Here is a 21131-nt window from a genome sequence, read left to right as displayed (position 1 = left end):
CCCACTAGCTCAAAGAACAACAGTCCTTAAGGGCTTGTTCCTGGGAAGGAGATATTTAAAAACAAACAAAAAAAAACCCAAACAAAAAACCCCCATAATGACCACAGAAAAAAACCAAAATGGTTCATCTAGTCTGCTCATCAAGTTTCTTATGGTTGTAACTGCTGTTCCATGCAGGTTACTCCCAAGCCTTATGTTAAGAGTAGTAATATTTATTTTCAAAACCAAGCAAATGTCAAACCCATAACAAGATTACTGCTAGCAACATTTTCATGGGGTGAGCTTTTTTGATAATTCAGACAATGTTGCTTGAATGTGCTTTGCTTTTGGACTTGACTATAGAAGCAGTCCTGTGCTTTATCCTTAATATCTGCCAAATCAGTACCCCGAACCGTAAAAGTCTAGGCCAACATGCCTGTCATTTGAATCCAATTCCTCTTTTTCTGCCACTGAAGCAGAGAACTATGTTGCAGTTGTCATAAGCATCCAGGCTAATTGGTTAAGGATAGTAATCCCCCATGCCTTCTGTTAAGGGTAGTAACAAACTTTTCCATTCAGGTTACCCCATGCATCCTTTTCTTCATTTCCAACCTCTAATCTTTAGGGATCCATGTTTTTTCCATACCCTTTTGAAATTTTACTACTTTGGTTCTCATCACCTTTTCTGGAAACCTGAGGAAGCTCCTGGTTGAGCTCCCTTGGGTTTCCTCATAGCAACCTTAGGGGTTCTAGTAAGTATCCTAGTATGGGGGTTCCCCTCTTCTCTAAACCTAGAGAATTGGAAATCCGGAGTGAGTAGTGGGGCTGGGCCTGCTCTTACTCAGTCAAAACCCCCACCCCAGGTTCTGCCCTACTGTGAACACTCTGCCTTTCCTCTCTTGTTGTACTCTGGGTGCTACGTGAGTGCTTAAAGTTTATGTAAATTTAATATACTGCTTGTAAAGCAAGCTAAACAAGTTGCCTCTTTTTTTTTTTTTTTTTTTTTTTTTAAAAAAGGGATCAGAAACACACGTTGGGGCCTGTTGAAAAGAGCTGATTCCGTTGGCAGTGTAGAGGCATAGGCGAGGGGTGAGTAATTTTTCTTTGGCAAAGAAAGCCCTCCCTGGCTCTCTGACAGGGAGGGCTGAGCTCAGGTAAAAGCTTTTTATAAAAAGACAGTGACAGGAGAAGGGTCTGTTTACTCTGTATTCTCTGCTGCCCAGCTCACTTCTCTAGGGCGTTTGGTGAGGAGAGAGTGCAGGCATGGGGGGTTGAGCAGCAGTTTGGCTAGACCACGCTTCTAGTCTTCTCCCATTTTGCACATGGTAGGTCGTGGTTGTACTTCGCCTGCTCTTTAGCTGCAGACCATAGGCGCCCACTTGTGCATGCGCCCATTCTCATCTGCGTGCAATTTAGGCAATCTTCCTTCTGGATGCACATCTTGTGTGCCTGGTTTAGGCATTGGTTCTGGGTGTTCAGTTTGGCCATCCAATGGGACAAGAGGCCTAGGAGCATGGGATTGGATGCAAATTTTTTGTGCAATATTAGGCTCACTTGTAAGGGTGGGAAAGCTAGGCATGAGTCTTCATTGTGCTGTGTGCTTACAAAATGGCACCCAAGGCAAAGAAACCCAAGCGCCCATCTGTGCTTCCTGCCACATCAGAGCCATTCAGTTGGAACTTTCTTTAAGCCTCTGTTAGCTCTGCTTGGATGCTTGGGGAGATTTGTCTCCTTCCGATTTTGCTGATGATGGTCCAGCTGCTCAGTCTGAGGGGAGTGGGACTGAGGGAGATACTGCAGGGGTGTCTCCTCCCCTGACTGGCCTGTGGGTTGAGTCCTTAGGGGACACTGGCTCGCAGGACGTCAGATTCAGCCTGTGGGGCCGGGAATGGTCCCGGCCTTTTCCTGGGTGGAATTTTTCCAGGGCTTGCAGATATTTCTAGAGGGCCACTGTGCTGAAGCAGCTGTTCCTACTAAGGTAGGTCCAGGTGCTCCGAGTGCCCCTCCACGAATCTCAACAGTCAAATGCCGTAGTGCAGTGCAGTCTGGCAGAGCTCGTATGCAGGTGGAATCAGGATGATACTGATGGACAGGGGCTGGTTCTCTCTGGTGAGAAAGGGATATTTCCCCCCCCCCAAGATTTGAAGCCATAGAACTCTTCTACATTTCTTTCAGAGAGATGATATCTCAGACCTGAAGACCCTTGAGTGGCTGGCTTCACTCCTTGGGAACACAGAAGAAGGATCCTGCTTTGGTCACCCTGCGCAAGGCTTCTTGTTTCTCTGTCCCCCTCTTGGATGTAATCCAGTAGTTGATTGATCTGGAATGGAATGCGCAAGAAGCGTCCTTTAAAGGAGGACTCATCTTTGCGGGTTTATACTCCTTGGATCTGCAGGCCAGAGAGCAGTTGCAATTCCCTATGGTGGATGCCTTGCATTATGTCATGAAACGTACCACCATCCCGGTAGAGGGAGGTGTGGCTCTGAAGGATGCTCAGGATAGGACTGAGGCTATCCTGAAGCAAGCATTAAGAAAGGTGGAAGGAAGCTCAGACGATTGCCAGCATGGCTAAAAAGTGAGGTGAGAGAGGCTATTTTTGCCAAAAGATCTTCATTCAAAAATTGGAAGAAGGATCCATCAGAAGAAAATAGGATAAAGCATAAGCATTGGTATGTTAAGACAGGCTAAGAGAATTTGAAAAGAAGTTGGCCGTAGCGGCAAAAATGAATAAAAACTTTAAAAAATATATCCGAAGCAGAAAGACTGTGATGAAGTCAGTTGGACCATTAGATGATTGAGGGGTTATAGAGGCACTTAGGGAAGATAAGGCCAGTCTGGAAAGTCTAAACAAATTCTTTACTTCGATGTTTAGTGAAGAGGATGTTGAGGAGATACCTGTCCCAGAGACAGTTTTCAAAGGTGACTGTTCAGATGAACTGAACCAAATCACAGTGAACCTTGAAGATGTGGTAGGCCAGATTGACAAACAGAAGAGCAGTAAATTACCTGGACTGGATGGTATACACCCCAGGGTTCTGAAAGAACTAAAAAATGAAATTTCAGACCTATTTCATTTAATTTGAATCCTATCATTAAAATCATCTGATGTACCTGAAGATTGGAAGATGGCCATGTAACCCCAATATTTAAAAAGGGATCCAGGGGTGATGCGGGAAACTAAAGACTGTAAGATTGACTTCAGTGCCGGGCAACATTGTGGAAACTGTTAAAAGAATAACATCACAAAACATTAAGATAGACATGGTTTGATGGGACACAGCCAACATGGATTTTACCCAAGGGAAACCTTGCATCACACATCTCTATAGTTTTTTTGAAAGGGTGAATAAGCATGTGGACAAAGGTGAACTGGTAGATGTGGTGTATTTGGATTTTCAGAAGGTGTTCAACAGAGTCCCACATGAGAGGCTTCTAAGAAAACTAAACAGTTGTGGGATAGGAGGCAGTGTCCTTTTGTGGATTGCAAGTTGGTTAAAAGACAGGAAACAGAGTAGGATTAAATGGTCAGTTTTCACAGTGGAGTGCCTCAGGGGTCTGTACTTGGACCGGTGCTTTTTAATATATTTATAAATGATCTGGAAAGGGGTACAACGAGTGGAGTGATCAACTTTGTGGTTGACACTAAATTATGCAGAGTAGTTAACTCTCAAGCGGATTGTGATAAATTGCAGGAGGACCTTGTGAGACTGGAAAATTGGGCATCCAAATAGCAGATGAAATTTAACGTGGATAAGTGCAAGGTGATGCATATAGGGGAAAAATAACCCATGCTGTAGTTACACAATGTTAGCTCCATATTAGGAGCTACCACCCAGGAAAGATCTAGGTATCATAGTGGATAATAATTGAAATCATCGGCTCTGTGTGCTGTGGCAGTCAAAAAAGCAAACAAATGTTAGGAATTATTAGAAAGGGAACGGTAAATAAAACGGAAAATGTCATAATGCCTCTGCATCACCCCATGGTGAGACCACACTTTGAATACTGTGTATAATTCTGGTTGCCGCATCTCCAAAAAGATAGATATAGTTGCGATGGAGAAGGTGCAGAGAAGGGTGACCAAAATGATAAAGGGGATGGAACAACTCCCCTATGAGGAAAGACTAAATTGGTTAGGGCTGCTCAGCTTGGAGAAGAGACAGCTGAGGGGGGGATATGATAGAGGTGTTTAAAATCATGAGGTCTAGAACTGGTAAATGTTAATCGGTTATTTACTTTTTCAGATAATAGGACTAGGGGGCACTCCATGAAGTTAACATGTAGCACATTTAAAACAAATTGGAGAAAGTTCTTTTTCACTCATCGCACAATTAAACTCTGGAATTTGTTGCCAGGGATGTGCTTAGTGCAGTTAGTGTAGCAGGGTTTAAAAAACGTTTGGATAAGTTCTTGGAGGAGAAGTCCATTACCTGCTATTAATCTTGTTGGCTTAGAAAATAGCCACTGCTATTACTGGCAGCAGCAGCATTGGATCTACTTAGTTTTTGGGTACTTGCAGCCTGGTTTGGCCACTATTGGAAATGGGATGCTGGGCTTGAGGGACCCTTGGTCTGACCCAGTATGGGAATTTCATATATTCTTAAAGTGTAGCAGAGTCCCTCTCAAGGAACAAGGCCTCCTCTGGCAAGGGACATTCCTAATAGAGGACCTGGCTCTGTTTTCTGTTATGGCTTGGCCCTTGAAAGGGCCAAGCCATAACAGAAGTTACTCCTCAGCTGTAATTTCAACCGTGTTAAAAACTCAAACTCAACATTCTTGACAGTCTCACGATTGTTTGCGGAATTCTGCGGTAAGCAGAGAATTTCCCCATGGAAGTCAGGCATACCAAACATTGTCAGACTTCCTACAGTCTGGCCCTTAATTCCATAAAGGTGCAGGTTGCTGCAATTACAGGGATCTGTAAAAGACACAGAGATGGCAGTGCACCCACAAGTTGTGCGGATTATGAAAGGGATGAAATAAGTATGCCTGCCATTCAGACCCTTAGTCCCTCAGTGGGGTCCTAGCTTAGTCTTAAGGGCCTTAGTGAAGCCCCCCTTTGAACCAATAATGCAGGCCTCCATAATGATCTTTTCCTGAAGACCATCTTTCTAGTAGTGATAAGCACTGCAAGGTGCATTTCAGAGCTGCAGGCCCTGTCATGTAGAGACCCTTACTAATGGGCCGATACAGTAAAAATCGCGGGAGAGCGGGCGAGCGCACAGGACACTCTCTCCTGTGCATGCGATACAGTAAAGTAATTAATTTATTTAAATTGGGGTCCGCGGCAAAAAGAGGCGCTAGGGACACTAGCGCGTCCCTAGCACCTCTTTTTGGACAGGAGCGGTGGCTGTCAGCGGGGTTGACAGCCGTCGCTCAATTTTGCCGGCGTCAGTTCTCGAGCCCGCTGACAGCCACGGGTTTGGAAACCGGACTCCGGCAAAATTGAGCGTCCGGTTTTCAACCTGCAAGCCGCAGACCCATTTGAAATTTATTTATTTTTAATTATTTTTTACTTTTTTTTTTTTAAACTTTTGGGACCTCCAACTTAATATCGCCATGATATTGTCGGAGGGTGCACAGAAAAGCAGTTTTTACTGCTTTTCTGTGCACTTCCCCGGCACCAGCAGAAATTAACTCCTACCTTTGGGTAGGTGTTAATTTCTTAAAGTAAAATGTGCGGCTTGGCTGCACATTTTACTTACTGTATTGTGCGAGCGCTATTAGGTTCGGGGGGGGGGGTTGGATGCGTGTTTTCGACACGCTGTTACCCCTTACTGAATAAGGGGTAAAGCTAGCGCGTCAAACGCACGTCCAATTGCGGGTTAACAGTGCGCTCCACCGGAGTGCACTGTACTGTATCGGCCTGTTAATCTTTTCCACAGATGCATTGACAGTTTGATCAGTACCATCTTTTCTACCAAAGATGGTATCAGACGTTCATATTAACTAAGCTGTTTCTCTCCCAGCCTTTAATAACAGAAAAGGTAAGGGAAAAGATGAATGCTTACACTGGCTAGGTGCAAGCTGTATACTGTTGAAGTACCTGAAGGAGATGGAACGCTTTTAGATAGACAAAATGTGTTTGACAGTCCCTGGAAAGGGGAAATGGCATCCAAAGCCACCTTAGCCTGGTGGATTAAGGAGATGATAACTTTCATATACATGCTATCAGGTCGGCAGGCTCCGGCACTCCTGAAAGCCCACTTGATGAGGGCACGAGCAGCATCATGGATCGATGCAACCTCAAATCTCCAGATTAAATCTGCAGGGCCGCCACGTGGTCTTCTCTGCACTACTTCATGAAGTACTATAGGTTGGGCATGTAGGCAAAGACAGACTCGTTCTTTGGAGAGGGAGACCTGAGAACAGCTCTTTCTTCTCCCACCCCAGCAAGGTGAAGCTTTAACTGCCATTCATAATGACTGATCTAGTAGGTTAAATTATTCTTGCCTGATGATTTTTTTCTCAAGTCCTGGTAGACCAGTTCAGATCTTGCTCAGGAAGACATGGGCAGACTCTGGACTGTTCCAGTGTATATAAACCTATGATGTTTTATTCCTGTAACGGCATTCTTCTGTGTGTGTTCCTTTACATTTTATTGTGAATTTATTGTTCATAGATTTTATCTAATTCTAATTATGTATGTTAGATTTGTATCCACCCCAAACCTTGTAGGGTCGCAGGTAACAAAAATCTTATAAATAAAGAACAATGAGGATCATGGAAACTAATAGCCTGGTAGTGCTCTCATGATTCTGCCTATTTCTCCTTTTTCCCTTGTTTTACCTCTTGATGCACTTGGAGCAGTCTTCAGTACCTTCTAGTAGAAGTTCAAGAATTAGGCATGGTGGAGATTTCGTATGGTCAGTATTTTGTCAGTAGGGCTGCTGGGATTGGCCCAGGACCACACTGCTCTTTTTTTTGAGGTCATAAGAGGTGTGTCTTTTGTCTCCGTCAGCTCTGGAGGAGGGAAATCCCATATGTATTGACTGGTGTAACAGGACTTAAAATTATTTTTACCTGATAAGGAAAGAAAATTATCTTTTTAGTGTTCACAAGAAAAACTATTTTGTGAGCTCCTAGGAAGCTTGGTTTATTGTTTGCCTATATTAAAAAAAAAAAAAAAAGTCACACTTTTTTTTTTTTCTCTTTCTTTGTAACTTACTAGTTTTTCATGTAGCTGCCTGGACATCCCAGCAGGTTGAAATTGAATGATTTGCAGAATGTTGAACCTAAGAATTTTTGTTTTAGTTTAGTGTCTTAAAGGAAAACTGACTTTTTAAGATCATTGTGTCTCTGTGCACCTAATAACTTTTGAAATGTTAATCTAGTGGGGTACTTGTGACCCGGACTGGCCACTATCTGAGCAGGATCCTGGGCTTGCTTCACCTTGCTCTGGCTTAGCATGGCATTTCTTATGTTCTTATCTAATTTTATTAAGTGTTTTGCCACAGAAGATAGTGCTCCCAGTCGGGCCTTAATTTAGACATAGGCAATGTCTGTGGTGTCAAAATATTGTAGGCGCTGGAGTGTCATTGCTGTTGCCATTCCTTTTCCTAAACCAGAGCCTGCCTCAGCAGCATGGCATCTCTTCTTTAGGTACCGGAAGATGAGCAAAAATCAATGTGGGGCTTTCATCAGTTCTGGCACACTGACTGCACATTGCCCCCTCTTCCTGTTTCTATGGAAACCTATGCAAGGGACAAGATGCCGTCAGATCAGTCAGTGCTCCATGGCTGCTGAAGGCCACACATTTCATATTCTGGCACCTACAAATTGCAGCAACACTTCTCTCCTCTAGGTGAGAGAGGAAGGGATGGGATTAAAGTTGGAGGCATTGTCTCCAATGCCCCCCATTGCTTCCAACCTCCACACCGCAGGGAGGAGGGGGAGGATAACTCCCCTTTCCCCATTGCCTATGGCCATCTTCCTCTTTAAATCAGGTCCTGCTCTCTGTGCCTTGGGTTGCTTTTCATTGCCCTCAATGTCTGCAACACTTGGAATCCCTTCTTTCTTTCCTGTTGGGAACTGGGCCTGCTTATTTGAAATCTCAGGAAGAGTAGAAATAATTGTGATATCACTGAGTATTTTTAAAGCTGTTTTGCCATTGATTGGGGCTTGTGATCGCTAGCTGATTCCATTACTTGCTTAGTTTATTATAGAGAAAAACTGTTAGATATACTGTTTACATAGTAATTTACATGTGTGCACATTTTTGTATCAAATGTGGCAGCTAAGTATCATGAAATGTTCACACTCTCTTATTTCATTGTTTCAGCCATTTTAAAGGAAATGCTACAGTAATAGTGTTCAGGCATGTTTTTTCTATTTTCTTAGGCCAGTGGTTCCCAACCTGGGGTCCTTGAGACATCACAGTGGGTCTGCCAGAAAGGATGTATGAAAGAGTAGGCTGCTGCTAACTGTAATCATTTAAGTTAATGCCAAAGAGTGAAATTGGGTTCCATTGCTGCTCCAGAAACATCAGTCCGGAGTGCTGCAGACCAGGAGGAAGTGTGACAGAGGTCCTTATGAGCCTCAGATTGCACTGCCACATGTCCAATAAAGGTGGGGAAGATGGGGTGTGATCACAACTCAAGAGCTATATAACTACATAGGCAGTATGTGGGGAAGAGAGAGGCCGATTACTGTTTCCAGAACCTTAAGTAGTCACTGTTGCACATTGAGAAAAGCAAGAAGGAAACCATGGTTATCATATCAACATTTCCCACTGCTGTCATGTATTCTGCCTCTGGCCTAGCACAGAGAGAAGAGGAGAGTTATACCACAAAAGTGAGTAGAATGACTCAGAGGAAGAAATAAGACTGGGGGGTGACAACATAAGGGGGGAAAAACAGGGAGAAGAAAGAAAAGGTTAAAGAGGGTCTTGAGACAGGAACCCATGATTGACTTGGTTGAGGTCCACCAGAGACTGGGGGAGGAAAGGAGAGAATGAGGACACCAGAATCATGGTGGACTACAGGTAGGTAGAGAACTTCCAGAGATTAAGAAGGAGGGATAGAGGACCATGGTCCAGGAGGGAGGAAGAGACAACTGCCAGGAATGAAGGAGGGTGTGGAGGAAGAGCCAGGTATGGATATATTAAACATAAGCTATTCAGGAGACAGACGGACATGGAGGTTCCTAAACATTTTTCTCTTTGAAAAGCAGGCTGTTTTGCTTTTTTCAAATTTTCTTGACTCATTTCCTATGTTTTAATAATCATAAAAAAGTTTCCTCATCTTCTTGCTAGACCAGTCCTTATTTATGGGATTTCCCCCTCCACAGCTGCTGCAGACAGAGGAGACACCTTTTCTTTCTCCCTTGTGATGTCATATCTATAAACAAGGTGTGACTAGGCAGTTGCCAGTAAACCTATGTGTCTAGCAGATTAGTGAGGACAGTCTTATCATCTATTCCCAGAATCATGGTTTGACCTTGATCTGTTTTGAGCCTTTTGGCTCCTGGGGCATCTGTTTCTAGGAGCTGCTCCCCCAGTAGGAGCCCGTTCACAGAGAGTAGGCTAAATTTAATTTCCTCGCATGGTTGAGCTTCCCTTGGGTGCACTCTCTTGGGAGTCTGAAGTAGCCCTCCCTTTGGGGTCTGGTAGGGAGTCTTCCCTCCTCCCACTTGAGGTTTGTGTAACTTGGCAGATTGGTAGGGTAAAGGCTAAATTCCTCCTGCCCCCTGCTCTCTCCCTTTCCTCCCTCCGTCACTGCTCCTGTGCTGGAGTCTATATTCATTAAGAAAAAAAACAAACCCCACCGCAAACATAAGGGATCTATACAAGGGGGAGGATCTGCAGGGTCTTGAGTGATCTGCCTGCATCCAGTTTCTTTGTATCCCAGAGGTGGTGAGTACTTCCCTGTAGGGGACTTTAGTGGGCAGGGATGGAGGATCTGTGGAGATCTAGTATGCTATGGAGAGAGCCTGCCAGGGCAGCAGTGGCATGAGTATCCGTGGTGGGGGAGACTGCCACAGTTGTTTTTTGGAAGGTCCATGGCAGGGTGGATTAACTGCAGTAACATATAGCCGCGACAGCACACAAACTGTGGCAGTGTGTGGGTTATGGCAGCTAGCAGGGACTGTACCAGGCCTTTAGTGGCATGTTTCCAGTGAGAGCACAGCTAGAATCGGGAGCCGGGCAAAGTTAGAGCAGTTGCAGTGGTGCTTAGATAGACATAGCAGCTACAGGGAGGACCAGTTTGTTCTGAGGTGCTGACCCCGTCCCTACTGTTGTTGACCTAGATGTTAAAAATACATATGTGTATATAAATAATATACGTTTGTGTCATATCTCTATATTATAAGAATCTTAGGGGCTCTGGGTAATCATTTCGGTACAAGTGCGCATGTGCAGACTGCAGTGTACACAGGGACTAGAAAATAGTGTGGGAGGGTGGATCCAGCAGGAGAAACAAACTCTGCGTGGAAGAGAAGAGGAACTGCTGAACAGAAGGGAAATGAATGTTGCAACAGTTTTTTCTCAGAGGACAAGCAGGGTAGTAGTCCTCGCACATGGGCTCCATCATCAGATGGAGCCCTGACAAGGAAAATTTATGTCAAAGTTTCTAGAAATTTGACTTGCCACACTGGGCATATCCTAAACCATGCAGGGTCCCTCTTCAGTATCTCTCTGCGGAGCTGCAGCATCACGGTTTGAGCTCACTTTTTGGTCTCTTTTGGAAAACTTTTAATTTTTTTCTCTTTAGCATGATTTTCTTTGCCTGCATTCAAATCCACGTCCCTCTTGGTCCTTTCCATGGATTTTCTAGTAAGGGTTTTCAACAATTATTGGTAAGTTTCCTTTTGTGGCCATCGATGCACATCACCATCTATCTTGATTTTGCTTCCTGTTTATTTTGTCCGTCATGGCCTTGTCCAGGTTTAAGTGATGCCCTCATGCCAGAGGATCATGTCCATCATGGACCCTCCATGATGAATGTGTCCTCTCTCTGGGGGTTGCCACAAATGCGTCCAGATGACACCGAAAGGATGTAGTCTTCGACTCAACAAGATGGAGTGCCTCTTCGGGTTGAAGAAGACCAAGTCGTCAGCATCAGTGGCATCTGCATCAAAGGTCCATGGAGTCACACTGATGGAGCACCGAGCCATCGACATCGGTAGGACCATTGGTGCCATTGGCTGATGGCACCGGAGACCAGCCATCATGGGCTGTTCCAGGCTGAGGATGTCTGGTTCCTTGGCACTGGGGAAATTCCATGCCAAGCATTGAGGAAAGCCAAAGAAGCGTCTGTATCAGTTTCAGTTGTTGCACAGTGCTGGGCACAGGGATGTGCTAGCTCATGCTGTGATGTCCCTGAAGCAGTCCTGCAGTGAGGAGTGCCAGTTGGGGGGGGGGGGGGGGTCTACGACGGTCTCCTCCAGTTCAGATGCCAGTCACCGATTCTCCTCTTGGTTCCGAAGAGGATCTGGCCACCCCTCCTACTCAAAACAGGATCTGGCCACCCCTCAGGCTCCTACTCAAAACATCAGCAATGTTTTGAGTAGGAGCCTGAGTGACGAGTACAGCTGGCAGTCGAGTGGGCGATGCCAGACATTGGTCCCATGGTACTGACTGCACCGGAGCCGGCACTGTCTTGGAGCTGCTGTTGAAGCATGTCACCGACCCAGCTGGCATCAGTTCCTGGGTTGTGTTTGTGCCAGTCGTGGCACCACAGCCTCCCTCTGCTGATACAGTGGTTGTGGCCAATTCCTCTGAGGAGGAAGCTCTGCCTAGGCCTGCAGCCCCCTGAAGAGCCCCACTGGTGCCTGCACGTTTGGATGAAGGCTGAGTGCCCAGGGCCCATCCTCTGTCAGTGAAGATGAGGGCTGCTATGACACCACTAAATCCTTCACCGATTGCTCTGAGGGTCCTCCTCCCAGACCCTTCTCCAAAGGAGCAAAGGAAGTCTTCGCCTGAGGACTTGGCCTTTGCAAGTTTTGTCTGGGCATTGGCGGAGGCCATCCCTTTTCAGTTGCTGACAGAGGAGGATGCCAGTGACAAAATGCTTGAAATCCTCCATTTCTTGGAGCTTCCTAAGGAAGTCATGGTGGTCCTGATGCACGACATCCTTAAGGAGTTACAGCCGAGTATGTGGAACCATCTCTTCACAGTGCCTCCTGTGAACAAGAAAGCTGATGGGATTTACCTTGTCCAGAAGGCTCTTGGATTCGATAAGCAACAGCTTCCCCACCAATTTGTGGTAATCAAATCCATTCTCAAGAGAGCCAAATGGTCTCAGACCCATTTCTCGGTGCTCTTGGGAGAGAGGTTTTTCAGGGAGCCAACTCTGCATGACTCAGTACTCACGGGACATCTGGAAGCAGGTGCAGGAGGTGGTTGAGCAGTTGCCTCAGTAGCAGCAGGATACCCTCATGTCGCTGGTGCATAAGGACCTGAAGTGCAGGAAACACTAGATCTGAGTGACCTACGATATTTTGAAAATGGCATAGAGGGTCTCTGCAGTGGGAATCAGCGCCTGCAGAATTGCATGGTTGCAGGCCTCTGATTTCTGACCAGAGGTACAGGAAAGATTCGCTGAAGTACCATGTATTGGGGAGAATCTCTTCGGAGATAGGTTGAGGGATGCGGTGGCCCAGCTCCGGGACTGCCATGAAACCCACCAGCACTCCGTACCTGTCCTCTTCTGCTAGGAGGTTGGTGAGATTGGGGCAGAAGAAGTCTTTCTTTGCCAGAGAAAGTACTATCCTTCGCTCCCTAGCTCCCGTTGGCAGCAACAGGGCTTCTGCAGCCATCTCAGGCAGCAGAGAGCTCCCAAGGCCCAGCCGGCACCTCGGTTAACTCCAGAGATGGCGTTTTGGCTGGGTCATAGGGAGTGTAATCCAGTTACCTATACCTGGGGTGATGGATCCACTGGTCTGGGGCAGGTTGTGGTTCTTTGCAAACCAATGGCCCAGTATAACCTCAAACCAGTGGGTTCCTTCTATTGACCATCAAGGGTACCAATTGAACCTTTTGGGTGCCCTGCCAAATCGCTCCCCTGAGCCCATTTTGGGGGGCCAGTAGTGCATCAGGAGATACTACTAATAGAGCTCTCTTCCTTCTTAATGGCCAGAGCCTGTTCCACCAAGGCAAAGAGGGTGGGGATTTTACTCCAGGTACTTCCCTGATTCCAAAGAAAACAGGAAGACTGTCCTAATCTAGACCTAAAGGCCTTGAACAGATTTATCAAAAAGGAGAAGTTCAAGATGGTTCCCCTGGACACCTTGATTTCCCCTCCCCCCCCCCCCCCCCCCTTTCATAACTGGTGACTTGATTATTAGAAATGTAGATAGCTGGGTGGCTGGTGGACATGAGGGCTGCCTGGTGTGAAGATGGCAGACATCACATGTCACCTAGATAGGATTATAGACAGTGCTGGGGAGGAGCCCACTGTCGTGGTACATGTGGGAGGCAGGATCTGCAAGCCTAATTTAGGATTTTAGACAGACAGCTGAAATCCGGCAGTCTCTAAAATGTTCCTTGTTCCACATGCAGAGCTCTGGAATCTCAATGCGTGGATGAGATGATGGTGCAGGGAAGAGGAATTCAGTTTTGTAAGGAACTGAACAACCTTTTGGGGAAGAGGGAGACTTTTCCAAAAGGATGGGCTCCACCTTACCCGGAATGGAACCAGGCTGCTGGCTCTAACTTTCAAAAAGGGGGGAGAGTGGAATTATCAAAATAACCAAAACCCCTGATTCATGCACATTACATTATTGCATGGTTTACATATCTATTCTTACTGGGAATACTTAGATCAGAACAAATTCTCTATTGATTGCCTACTGCTCTCTTGTATGACTACACTCTTGAAACCCTTTTTTTTTTGGGGGGGGGGATTGGGGATTGATTTTTCTTTTTTTTTTTTTTTTTTATTTCTTTGGTTGCCACCTACTGTATACTTTGTAAAAGCTTTATAAATAATAAAAAAAAAAAAAATGTCCCCCTTGTTCTAGTTTAAAAGCTGCTCTGTCATTCAATAGTGCAAGGTTTGGAGGAATGTGTCTTTGAAGGATACTAATGAAACAGAGTTGGGGCATCCCAACAGAGAGGTTCCAATAAAGCAAAAATGGCCCATGTGCCTATAAGTAAAAAATCACCTGAGCTAAAGAATTCCAAATTATGCATATCAACTGAAAAGCAGGTTGTTAATACAACAATCACAACAACAAAAAACACACTTTGAAATGTCTGTATGCTAAAGCCAGAAGTCTAAGAAGTAAGGTGGGAGAGTTACAGTGTATAGCAGTGAATGATGAAGTAGACATAACAGGTATCTCAAGAGACCTGGTGTAAGGAGGATAACCAATAGGACAGTGCTATATCAGAGTACAAATTATACCACAATGATAGGGAGGATCAACTTGGAGGAGGTGTAGCCCTTTATTTACAGGAGGGTATAGAGTCCAATAGGATAAAATCATACAAGAGTAGAATATATATGGGTAGAAATCCCATGTGTGTTGGGTAAGAGTATAATAGGAGTATACTACCCTCCACCTGGCCAAAATGATCAGACAAATGATGAAATGCTAAGAGAGATCAGGGAAGCTAACCAACTTGGCAGTGCAGTAATAATGGGAGATTTCAATTAACACCAATATTGACTGGGTAAATCTATTCCATCCAGGAATTTTGTCTCTAGTATGTCCTGAAGTTAAACTACTTCTTCATGGAGCAGTTGGTTCAGGAACCAACAAGAGAGAGAACTATTTTAGATTTAATTCTTAGTGGAATGCAGGCTTTGGTAAGAGAGGAAATGGTGGTGGGGCCACTTGGCAATAGTGATCATAATGTGATCAAATTTGAACTAGTGACTAGAAGGGGGACAATAAGTAAATCTACAGCTCTAACACTAAACTTTCAAAAGGGAAACTTTTTTTTTTTTTAAATATTTTCCTCATTTTATCAGAGGTGCAGCTGCAAAGGTTAAATGTGCAACAGGTGTGGACATTGTATTTTTAAACAATCTTAGAAGCACAGTCTAGATGTATTTTATATTTAAACATTTTTATTAAGTGATTTCAATAACAGAAACATGTACAACAATCGCCCACAGTACATAAAACAAAACTGAACTGTTGAGAGAGAAATCAGCAAATCACAACAGATTTTCCATATGTTAAATAACTGAATCCCTGCCCAGCAACAATGGGTATACAACTATAGGGGTAAATGGCTTTCAGTCAAACACCTAAATAAGGCAGAGCATGTTAAGAAAAGTGAGTACCTATGAATGGCTGCTTAGTGTTACAGAGGGAAGCATAATGAAGATACTGATAAATAAGTAAAACATAAACAAGGGAATAAGAACACCAATCATATCCTCTGATAAGACTACAACTACGAACCTGCTGAACCTCCTAAGCTTGTGCCTCGATCCATTTGGTATAAGGACCCCAAATCGCTTGAAATGGTTTCAGGCGCTCATGGTGAACTGCAGTTAAGTGTTCCAACTGGTAATTACTGTGTATCCTCTGTAAAACTTTAGCAATACTAGGTACATTACTCTGTTTCCAATGAACTGCAATCTCTATTCTGGTGACGACAAATACCTGTTGTGTGATTCGCTGCATGTGTTTATTGAGTGAGGTTATAGGTAAAGTTAGTAATGCATGCCATGGTTCTACCACGAGATGTGACTGAGTGATAGTGGATAACCACTTATTTATTTCTGCCCAAAAACTACTGATTTTCCCACATTGCCACCAAATGTGATAAGATCCAATCTTCCTGCACTTCCTCCAAAAGGCCTCAGAGATAGAGGGTATACAGTGATGTAATTGGGAAAGAGTGTAGTGCCAATGATACAGCATCTTATAGCAATTTTCCTGAAGATTCGCTGAGATGGAGCATTTATAAGCTGACACATATTTGTGCCCAATCTTCCTCTGCCAACTCATGTCCAAAATCCACCAACCAGGCCTTCTGCTGTTTAGTCTGTCCTGCCTTATCCCCCAGTAATAGGGTATATATTTTGGAAATAAGACCCTTCATCTTCTGGACATTTAAACAATAATGCTCAAATAAAGTCATAGTCAGACGCATTGAACAATTTCTTATGGCCCCTCTAAAGAAGTGGCAAAGTTTGGCATATAATAGGAAATCTACCATTGCCAAATTGTAAGAGGAGCTAATCTCCTCCGGTGTCATTAGAGTACCCTGGATGTGGATATGATCAATGTATTTAATGCCAGCATTGAGCCAGTGACTGGATGCATTGGAATTTGGAACGAGGAAAAATGGCATTTTCAAACAAATGCGTCAACAGAGTGTATGTGTCCCATCCTGTCAGGGCTTCTATTTGTACCAAATCCGTAGCGTGGTGTCTAATGCAAAGGGCATATAGGGAATCACTTTCCACGTAGCCCTAGGCTGCCAAGGGAGAGCAGAGATGGGCGTTTGCCCTAAAATGGTTTGTTCGAGTAGTACCCATTGTGGAACATTGTTCGGGGCATGCAGAACAACTAGTGCGCACAGTTGTGCCGCACAGTAATTCCATAAGAGGTTCGGGACTCCCAACCCACCTCTGTTCTTTGTAAGATATAAGGTGTCCCTGGCAACTCGAGGCGGGCTTTTATGCCAGATAAATCCAAAAATCTTCTGTTGCCATCTGCGTATGACAGAGGAAGGAATTAAGATAGGAATGTGGTGAAAAAGTATAATAAACAAGGGAGGACATTCATTTTAATGATAGCTATTCGCCCCAACCACGAATGAGTGTGTCTGGACTACTTATGAAGATCACTTTCAATTGTTTGCATGAGGGGCATATAACTGAAGGTGAACAACTACTAACTTTAGATCTAAGACGCACCCCCAAATATTTCAATGCTGTTTTGGCCCATTTGAAAGGGAGACTCGCCTGTAAAGCTGCCAATTCTGTCTGAGTAAGATTGAGATTCAAAATTGACTTTTAACCCCGCAACAAAATAGCACCGACGCTGACCCACACACAATTAAGCTTGAATGAGCCCACCGAGCCCTGGGACAACGTAAGGATCAAAGACCAAGGGACATTATAATTTGTTTTCACAGCTTTACACAGAAATCTCAGGTGTATGACTCAGCCCGGAAGAAAGTGAAATATTATGGAACTCTCATTCGCTTTCTATGTACCAGGACCTGGTGGCTGGTTAGGATGAGCATAATATAGTCTGCAAATGAGATTTTTAAAATGGTGTGGCCCTCTTCGGATACCCACAATAGAGGGAGCTGCTCTTATATGTGTCATGAAAGGTTCAAGGAATAAGGCAAATAGGGGTGAAAGAGGGCAACCCTGATGAGTGCCATGACCTATGGGGAACGACCCCCCCCCCCCCCCCATAAGAATCCCTACCCCAGCATATCGAGAGGTCTTAGTGCTGGCTGCCCAGTAGGAACTGGGAAAGGAGGGGAAACTTAAAAGACGTTCATGGCGCTTCCTTACATGCGTCTCTTGAACGAAGGCTATAGTGGCATGCTGCAATTGCAGCTCTTTTGTAAGAAGCGCCCACTTTCTTGGACTGTTCAGCCCTTTTACATTTAAAGATATTAACTTGGAAGCCATCCTACTCATAGGTACTTGAGGCGCCATAGCGGATGGATAAGGATGTGCCCCAAGACTCATCAGGTTCTGACCCTGTATACATGCATGCCTCTAAAAATGCCCTGATCATTAATAATATTCCATTTATACCCCAACAAGAAATAAGAAAATTCCTGTTGCCATTCCCTGAATTTCTAACGTATTCCGCCATTCCCTGCGGAATATCCACCTCTAGGAGGCGTCAACTATACCTGGTGTGTGAGGAACCCCCAAACAGTGAGGCCGTCCCTGAAAGACACCTTCTGAACAATAATGTATGAATACAAGTAAATACCAAAAATACAAACATAGATTGAACCCCTTGAAAACCAGCAAAATAAAGACCCACATAGTGCCATAAGAACCTCCGTAGTCTACGGATAAACAAACTGTGATAGACCTGTTCATACTCCTAATCCATGACAAGCATCAGATCCGAGAGCCAAAAGGGATCACGAATCTTCATCCCTGGTCAGACAAAGCTGAATTTTCATCATCCGGCTGTCTACGGCATCGTTGTCCTCCTTTTCCCGCTCTGTGCCAGCGAGGTGTGGCATCAAGTTTAGAAGGAGCAGTGGCCACTTTAGGGTCCTGAAAGGTGATTTGTAGCTGAGCTTGCCAAAATGCCTCTGCTGCTTCCTGCAATTTTTTAATCGATAGGTCACACCTTGAACTTAAAATTGCAGTCCAAATGGATAGGTCCAGCGATACCGGAGTCCGCTATCACGAAGAGAAGTCGTGGCTTCGCGCAGATCATAACGCCGCCTGAGAGTCGCAGGAACCAGGTCCTGGTATATAGAAAGTGAATGAGAGTTCCATAATATTTCACGTTGCTTCCGGGCTGCATTGTACACCTGAGATTTCTGTGAAAACAAATTATAATGTCCTTGGTCCTTGATCCTTACATTGTTCCAGGGCTCGGTGGGCTCGTTCAAGCTTAATCGTGTGTGGGTCAGCGTCTGTGCTATTTTGTTCTGTGGAGCCTACTTGGAGAACTGAAGCGCAAATTTTCTGGGCAATTAGATGTGCATCAGCATACTCCTTACTGTCAGGCACCCCTCGAATCCTCAAGTTGCACCTTCTATTTCTATTTTCCAGATCGTCTATCTTTTCAGAAAGATCTAAAAAGTCCTTAGTGATCTGAGTTTGCTGGGCAGCCATCTTATTCAATGCCTCAACTTGCCCGTCCACTCTAATTTCGGCGTCATCTACACGGTGCCCCAGCGTTGTTAAATCCTCTTTAATGTCTGCAATAGAGGAGAGGAGGTCTGTTTTGTGCTGCTTCATGTCAGCCCGGAGTTCCTGAAACCAGCTCCTCAGTTCCTCCCTTGGTATCACATAAGAACATAAGAAAATGCCATACTGGGTCAGACCAAGGGTCCATCAAGCCCAGCATCCTGTTTCCAACAGTGGCCAATCCAGGCCATAAGAACCTGGCAAGTACCCAAAAACTAAGTCTATTCCATGTTACCATTGCTAATGGCAGTGGCTATTCTCTAAGTGAACTTAATAGCAGGTAATGGACTTCTCCTCCAAGAACTTATCCAATCCTTTTTTAAACACAGCTAAACTAACTGCACTAACCACATCCTCTGGCAACAAATTCCAGAGTTTAATTGTGCGTTGAGTAAAAAAGAACTTTCTCAGATTAGTTTTAAATGTGCCCCATGCTAACTTCATGGAGTGCCCCCCTAGTCTTTCTACTGTCCGAAAGAGTAAATAACCGATTCACATCTGTCCGTTCTAGACCTCTCATGATTTTAAACATCTCTATCATATCCCTCGTCAGTCATCTCTTCTCCAAGCTGAAAAGTCCTAACCTCTTTAGTCTTTCCTCATAGGGGAGTGTTCCATTCCCCTTATTTTGGTAGCCCTTCTCTGTACCTTCTCCATCGCAATTATATCTTTTTTGAGATGTGGCGATCAGAATTGTATACAGTATTCAAGGTGCGGTCTCACCATGGAGCGATAGAGGCATTATGACATTTTCCGTTTTATTCACCATTCCCTTTCTAATAATTCCAAACATTCTATTTGCTTTTTTGACTGCCACAGCACACTGAACAGACTATTTCAATGTGTTATCCACTATGACGCCTAGTGGGTTGTAGCACCTAATATGGAACCCAACATTGTGTAATTATAGCATGGGTTATTTTTCCCTATATGCATCACCTTGCACTTATCCACATTAAATTTCATCTGCCATTTGGATGCCCAATTTTCCAGTCTCACAAGGTCTTCTTGCAATTTATCACAATCTGCTTGTGATTTAACTACTCTGAACAATTTTGTATCATCTGCAAATTTGATTATCTCACTCATCGTATTTCTTTCCAGATCATTTATAAATATATATTAAAAAGTAAGGGTTCTAATACAGATCCCTGAGGCACTCCACTGTCCACACCCTTCCACTGAGAAAACTGTCCATTTAATCCTACTCTCTGTTTCCTGTCTTTTAGCCAGTTTGCAATCCATGAAAGGACATCGCCACCTATCCCATGACTTTTTACTTTTCCTAGAAGCCTCTCATGAGGAACTTTGTCAAACGCCTTCTGAAAATCCAAGTATACTATATCTATCGGTTCACCTTTATCCCATGGCAGGCTGGCTGTGCTGATGGGAGGGATGGTGGGCAGGTCCGGATGCAACAGCTGATGAGCAGGCATCGCTGAAATTGAGGCTGGTCTGGTCTGTGTCTTCAGGCCCTTCCTCCGCACTCAGTTTCCCGAAGGCGAATTGTTTTAAATCTGCCGGTTTTCTTTTGGCTGCCATGGTGCCGGGCAGCAAGTAAGCAATGCAGGCTGAGCAAATTCGGAAGCTGAAATCGGGGTAAGCAGGCTGCTTTTAAGGTATTTCTGCTCGTGGGGGACGGAGCTGACGTCCTCTTCCATGGGCCGCGGTATAGCACCCCCCCCATTACAGATGTATTCTGTGCTTTTAAGAAAGGTGGGAGGAAGGCAAAAGATTATTGGCATGGTTAAAAGGTGAGGTGAAAGAGGCTATTTTAGCAAAAAAAAAAAAAAAATCCTTCAAAAATTGGAAGAAGGATCCATCTGAAGAAAATAGGAAAAAGCATAAGCATTATCAAGTTAGCCTGCCTTATCAGTGTTTTACAGTTAAGAGAGAATTTGAAATGAAGTTGGCCATAGGGGCAGAAACTGATGATAAAAGCAAGAAACCTGTGAGGGAGTTGGTTGGACTGTTAGATGACAGAGGGGTTAAAGGGGCTCTTAGGGAAGATAAAGCCATTGCAGAAAGACTAAATTAATTCTTTGCTTCTGTGTTTGCTAATGAGGATGTTGGGGAGATACCCGATCCGGAGATGGTTTTCAAGGATAATGATTCAGATGAACTGAACCAAATCACTGTGAACCTGGAAGAATCAGTAGGCCAGATTTGACAAACTAAAGAGTAGCATATCACCTGGACTGGATGGTATGCATCCCAGGGTTCTGAAGGAGTTTAAAAACGAAATTTCAGATCTCTTAGTTAAAATTTGTAACCTATCATTAAAATCCTCCATTGTACCCGAAGACTGGAAGGTGGCCAGCATAACCCCAATATTTAAATAGG

At 44.4% G+C, this 21131-nt stretch overlaps 1 protein-coding gene across 3 annotated transcripts in view; it reads left to right on the top strand.

Annotated features, from left to right (window-relative positions):
- The first annotated feature begins 995 nt into the window (after positions 1 to 995).
- CFAP97 (cilia and flagella associated protein 97) overlaps positions 996 to 21131 on the top strand; it is a 238557-nt gene continuing 218421 nt past the window's right edge. For 2 of the 3 annotated variants that reach the window (XM_029586528.1, XM_029586652.1), the window contains exon 1: positions 1003 to 1068. The gene's annotated coding sequence lies outside the window, so the exon portion shown is untranslated. Of the gene's footprint in view, positions 1069 to 21131 lie in introns of all 3 variants that reach the window. The other variant, XM_029586592.1, reaches the window with a different exon arrangement.

Source organism: Rhinatrema bivittatum, chromosome 1 (assembly GCF_901001135.1).
Source record: "Rhinatrema bivittatum chromosome 1, aRhiBiv1.1, whole genome shotgun sequence".
NCBI lineage: Eukaryota > Metazoa > Chordata > Amphibia > Gymnophiona > Rhinatrematidae > Rhinatrema > Rhinatrema bivittatum.
The sequence above is the reverse complement of the archived record's forward strand: the minus strand, read 5'-3'. Positions and strand labels throughout refer to the sequence as shown.